Source organism: Sus scrofa, chromosome 8, assembly GCF_000003025.6.
Source record: "Sus scrofa isolate TJ Tabasco breed Duroc chromosome 8, Sscrofa11.1, whole genome shotgun sequence".
NCBI lineage: Eukaryota > Metazoa > Chordata > Mammalia > Artiodactyla > Suidae > Sus > Sus scrofa.
The window spans coordinates 95,316,786-95,323,441 of NC_010450.4; the positions used below are offsets into that span (position 1 = coordinate 95,316,786).

A 6,656-nucleotide genomic window follows, 5' to 3' on the forward strand; every position below is an offset into this window, starting at 1 on the left:
AGCAAGGCCAGGGATCGAACCTGTGTCTTCATAGTTACTAGTCAGATTCATTTCCACTGAGCCATGATGGGAATGCCATATTCTCCTTTTACCAGTGCAATTACTCAGTACCTAAACTTGATCAAGAGGTACTCCTTTAATTTCTCTTTCTTGCTCCTTCTGTTTTTCCCACTACTCTCTTCCCTTCCCTGAGTCTGATTTCCCAGGAGGGAAAAAAAAAAAAAATCACCAGTGTCCTAAAGTTGAAAGGGAAAAAAAAAAAAAATCACACAGCATTAAAAACTACGACTCTGAACTACATAAACATATGTGGGAGAAAGGGAATAAAAAGTAATCATATTGTGTCTGTCTTTTTTTTTTTAACCTCAATGACTTCTATTTAAAAGAATGCTATTAAAATCACTTCAACTCATTGCCATTAACTTGACTTCATAGTTTAATGGTACAATGCACATAGTTACATTTTACTTAATGCTAAAAGATTTTTTAAAGTGGTCTTTTCCTTTTAATTACAATTTCAACCTGATAAAAATGGATTTTTAGAGTCATGCAGAACTCCTTACATTTCTGCTGTCATAACTCACTCAGGGATATAGTTAGATCCCATTTCCTCAGTAGGTGATAACTCTTCCTTCATATTATGTTCTGATGAACCCACTTAAACCCAACACTCAACACGCAGAACCGCTGATCACAATAGAACTTTAAAAGGCATATTTGTGGCATCAAAACTCATTGTAACCTTTATAATGTTAATAAATTGCTTTGTTTATGATCTAGGTGGCTGACTTTTCAAAATCCAGGGAGTTGCTTGACTACTCAAGCTTGGTTAATTTCAGATGGTTTTTAACCCAAGCAGTTGACAATAGACATAGATATCTAGAGACTTTTTTTTTTTCTCTTTAGCAGTAATCACACGTCTGTCAGATTAGGTCAGGTAAAGGAAGTATGAAGATTAAAGGCCGAGTTCTCACTGCAGCTCAGTGGAAATAAATCTGACTAGTATCCATGAGGACACAGGTTCAATCCCTGGCCTCACTCAGTGGGTTAAGGATCCAGCATTGCCATGAGCTGTGGTGTAGGTTGCAGACAAGGCTTGGATCTGGCATTGCTGTGGCTGTGGCTTAGGCCGGGGCTACAGCTCCGATTCAACCCCTAGTCTGGGAACCTCCATATGCTGCAGGTGAGGATCTAAAATAAATACATAAATAAATAAAATAAAAATTTTAAAAAGATTAAAGGGGAAAATATTTAATCAAGTCTTTTGTTTCCAATGAAAACCAAGTCAAGAGCTCATGTCAATGTTTTATCTCAAAATAAAAAGGGTGAGTGTACTTAAACTATTACAGATGATTCATTTGGGTCTCTTATGTTCATTTGGCAATGGATATAAGATATTCTCTGTGATGGGAAAGGCTGAACAACATTTAAAGGTTTTATTCATTCAACAAGCATATGTTGATTTCTTACTGGGTACTGACCACACAGAGATGACAATGACATGATCCCAAATATACATTGCTCATGTTGGTTTAGCTTGCAGTGTTTCATGCTATTTATCTGAAGGTTAAACTCTAAAAGCTATTGTACTTGCGGAACTAATCAAATGTAAAATTAAAGTAGTGTGTTTACCCAGGACTTTGTAATAAAGGCACTAGAGGAAGTTCTCTCCTGGATAGCAGGTTAAGAAATTGGGATGACCAAAAAAAAAAAAAAAAAAAAAGGCGCTAGAGTGGAAGAGTTGTTTCAGTAGATATGTTTTCCTCCAAATTCTATGTGAATTGTTTTCTTTGTTGAGCCTAATCTAAACAGCTGCATAAATTTCCTCTGGCTTCTTTCCTTTAATCAAGGAATTTTTTTTTCAGGGCCTTCATTCTTGGCATCACAACTGGGTGCCAAGGCCCAGAGGACTCTGATTTTGAACTATCTTGACCAAGGCTATGTAAGACATTTTCATGGTTTTCACTACAGCATTCATTAAATTTTTGGCCATTTGGATCAGGGAAGTAATACTGTCCAAAATTGACATGATTACCTCTCTTCCCACGTTCTGGATCTCAGCTTTAACTTGGCTGCAGATTTTCATTTAGTGATAGTAGGACTTAATCTGTTCTTGTAGTCCAAAAAATTCTGTTTGCATGATAGATTTGAACACTGGTTGGCAATCGGCCAAGAGAGGATATCTGTTCTTGATACTGATTCTGATACAATTTCAGCTGGATAGGTCACACCAATTTTAACTTTGATGGTCTTTTGCACCTTGTGAAGTCTACAATCTCCGTTATGATCACACATAAGTTCTTGGTCAGAACAATGATATCAATGCTTGTATACATCTCAGTCTCAGCATCCAGATTACTCTTACTTTCTTGCAATCAGAAACTTGCTGAGCACTTTTTTCCTTTTCTGCCTCAGCTGTCACCTTAGCCCAGTAAGTTTTCCCTTTGGCCTGAATGCTGAATGCTGCTATGACTGTGGACCTCATGATCCCATTCAGGTCAGAAACAGCCCCCAGTTCCTCTGTGGTTCAGAACATCATGACAGCATTTGCTATCATGATTTGTACCACAGATATTCTTTGAGATTTCCACAAACTGATTACCATGAAACAAATCCAAAGAGGTTTTACTTAAGACTTCCAAGTTACAAACTCAGGAACTACTTGCAAGTATGTTAATATTTCTCATCATACCTTCAGGAAAAGTGCCTGGCTCCCACCCGTGCATTTCACCTATGACAATGTGAGCAACTCTTGATGTCTATCCTCTGATAACACCTGCAGAATGGTCTAAGTGATCATCATCCTGGTCCCTCAAGGCTAGGATATATTCGTTGACATGTTATAGGGTATGGTTCTGAGACTGAACTTTTATAACTCAGTAACAGCCAGATAAAAGAGATGCATAAGGAAAGGAATGGGGAAAGGGTGCAGAGTTTCCACACCCTCTTCGGGTGCACCATTATCTTTAGTTCTCCATGTATTTACCAAACAGGAAACTCTGTTTTACATACCTTAACACTATGGATTCCTAATCACGAGCATGCAATACTGTGCAGTTACCTTTCTGGAGCAGTAGAGAGATATATTTTAGATTCATGAGTGCAGAAATAGATATTTAAAACTCTAGGAAAGGATTAGATCACTCAGGGAGCAAGTATAAAGGAGAAAAGTCCATAGAAGATGCTTAGGACCCAGCAAAGAAGACTGAAAACCAATAGCCAGCAAGATAGAAGAACTAAGAGAGAGAAGGTAACTTTCAAAGAGGAGAAAGTGATTAACTAGGGCAAATGCTCTCGATGGATAAAATAAGATGAATAGTGAGAGCTGGCCATTGCTTTCAGCAACACAGAGGTTACTGTTGACCTTGATGAAGTTCTTCTAGTAGAGCCATGGGGTGGGGTTACAGACTGGAGGGTCCACAGAGAATGGAATAGGAAAAAACAAGAAACTCTCTTGAATAGCTTTACCGTCAATTGTAGGACATAAATAGGGTATTAGCTGGAGGTAAAAGTATAATCAAGCAAGGGTTATTTTCATACAGAAAAAATAGCACCATGTTTGTATGCTAGTGGTAATCACCCAATAGAGAAGAAATTTGAGAAGAAAGAAGAGATAACTATAATTCAGTAGACAAGAAAAGCTGATATCTAGTGTGTAAAGGTAGCACTTTGTGTTAGCTAGGAGCATAGATGGCTCATTTATAGCATCAAAAGAAAGGGAGAGAATATAGACCTGGGTATGACAAGTGCATAGCCATCTTGGTGGAAGTTCCCTTCTAATAACTTACATTTTCTCAGTGAATTACAAGGTAAAATCTGAGATTAAAGATAATGGAGAATGTATTGGAAAAACTGAGCAGAAAGAAGACACAAAATAGTTATTTATGGGAAGGGACTTTGAAAATACAAAGTGATTACTGCAAAGCTTTAAGAGCCTCTTGAGGTAAACTACTATTAATTTAAATTGAGACATATGTGTATATCTATGGTGCAGGAGCCAAGTTCAGAGAAAGTAAAGTGTTGTATTTAACCAGAGCTATGGTTTAGCCAAGAGAGTAACACGAGGTAAAGGGGGAGAAAGGGGTTGCTGGTATATGCAAAGGAGTAATTATCATGGTTGACCATTGGAGTAAAGCTGAGTTAGGAAGAAAGGATACAAGGAAGGTAAAAGACAGTTAAAAGTAGTGAATAAATGAATCAATGGTTTTAGAAAGATATTTGTATTGTGGGAGATCACGTGCTAAAGAGAGTAAAAAAGCAAAAAGTGGTAGACATAGAATGGAACAGAGAAATTTGTTAATGGATTGAAAATCATTGACATTGATAAAACAGTGCATAATTTTCTCTCCAGCCACCGCCCCCCCCATAAAATTTGCATCAGAAGCATTTAAAAATAAATAAGGAAATCCCTTTTGGTGAGCTTATCAATATTTTAAGAGAATAAATTTCATTAAAGGACCTGAGAGTATCCAAATGCTCAGTATATAGCAGCATATGCTTAGAACTACACACACACACACACACACACACACACACACACATTATTAACCAAAACAACACTGAGCTATCTTTTCTTACCTGTTTCTCTGTGTGTAGCTGAATTCAGTAAGGCTTTCCTCTACAGATGAATTTGTATCTTTTAATCTTATAAGATTAAATAAATATATTTAAATGGAATTTAAAAGTTCCTTTTCTCTTCAACTGTCATTTAATCTAACTAATCCAGTTATTTTAAAGATATATTCCTTTGCTGTACATTACAACTTTGAACTTAATTAGAATCCAGATACACTGAAGTGCACCTTCTCTGTAAAGTGTATGTAAGGAGGATTGATGTACAGGCAGTGAGGATCATTTGTGGAAAATACAGACAAGCTCACTGCCAAACATTTCACTTCAGCTAGGTCTTGATTAAAGGGCATTTCGGCTTTGACACTGGCCTTTCACAGTCCAACAGGAATATATACAAATATGTTTACCTTCCTATGTTATTATGACTATATATCTCCCAAGGTTATAGGCCATGTTCATGGGAAAGAAGAAAATAGCCTTACAGATATAAGCACTTAGATGGTCATGATTAGGCAATCTTTGAATTATGGGGCACTAGAATCAACTTCCTTTTAAATTCAACTACCTTCAGTTATTCAAAGAGTAAGGAAAACTGGGAAATCTATGTTGCTGGTAGTCACTGGCCTATGGCAAACAGGTACCAATCACCTGCAATGTTCCTCAGAGTCTAAGCATACTTGGCACCCGCAGGACCACAGTGTGCTAATTAATTTTTTCACTCACAAGTTCAATAGCATTTTAGTCTCCTGCAAAACCCCAAGATAAGCCATTCTTGACAACTGGTGAGAGATACTTAGTTACTAATTACTAAGTACAAGTATTGCCTTTGCATTGCATAGGATGTCTTCTCCAGTCCTCGTGTCTGTCAGACAAAACTGTCTAGTATAAGAGCATAAAACAATAACTGGATAGGCTTAAGGACAAAAGAGATGTGCAATCCTGCTACATCATTTGGGCGGCCTGATGAACTTACACGTGTGAGTCTTCTCTCACAGGTTTCTGAACGCTCAATCTATAACAGTAAAGTCATTAGTAATGAAATGTGTAGATAAGAAAATGGTAAGGTTTTTGGTTCATATGCTATACTGTAAGATAGACAAATGGCAGAGTAAAAATTCATATAATTTGTTCAACAAATACTTATTGAAAAAAAAACAGTAGCAGTTAGAAGGTATGGAACCTAAAGTAAAGAAATAAGAGAGGCAAAACAAAATAAATTCTATGCAAAAAAAATTTTTTTTGATGCTTGCTAGGAGTTCCCATTGCGGTTCGGCAGATTAAGAACTTGACATCCTCTCCATGAGGATATGGGTTCCATCCCTGGCCTCGCTCAATGGGTTAAGGATCCAGCATTGCTGCAAGATGTGGCATAGGTCGCAGATGCAGCTCAGATCTGGTGTTGCTGTGGCTGTGGTGCAGGCCAGCAGCTGCAGCTCTGATCGACACCTAGCCTGGGGAATTCCCTAGGCTGCTAGTGCGGCAGTAAAAAGAAAAAAAAAAATGCTCACGAAATAGAAATCATTGTAGAAAGTTTCTTGAAGGGAATTGAAAGGGTTTAGACAAGGACAGTAGTGTAAAAGAAGATAAGGTGAGGGAATGGTGGGTACAAAGTCTGGATGAAGGAATCTAGAAGCTGTTTTGGGACAAATGTAATATTCACTATGGCAGTACCATAATATTTCTTAAGAAATTAGGCAGATTGGGCTATATGTATATGTACAGACCAGCAGTTCTCAAAACTTCTGGGAGTCTCTGAAATTATTACAGGGAATTTGTAAGGACAAAACAATTTTCACAATAATATTAAGATGTCATTTGCCTTTTTCATTTTCATTCTTCCATGAGTGTACGATAGTGTTTTCTAGAGGATACATAATGTGTAATACCTCAGCTGATTGAATAATGAGGAGATATGAGAAACTGTCTTCTATAAAAAAGACATTAAAGAAATTTGTAGAACAATGATACTCTTTTTACCATCTTTTGTAGTTTTGGGAAAGATAGTTATTTTTTCATAAAAATTTTACTGTCAACTTATATTTATTGTTTTCTTTATAATGTATTTGATCCATTTTATAACTTTT

At 36.9% G+C, this 6,656-nt stretch overlaps 1 pseudogene; it reads right to left on the reverse strand.

Annotated features, from left to right (window-relative positions):
- Positions 1,747–4,922, reverse strand: LOC102164158 (annotated as a pseudogene).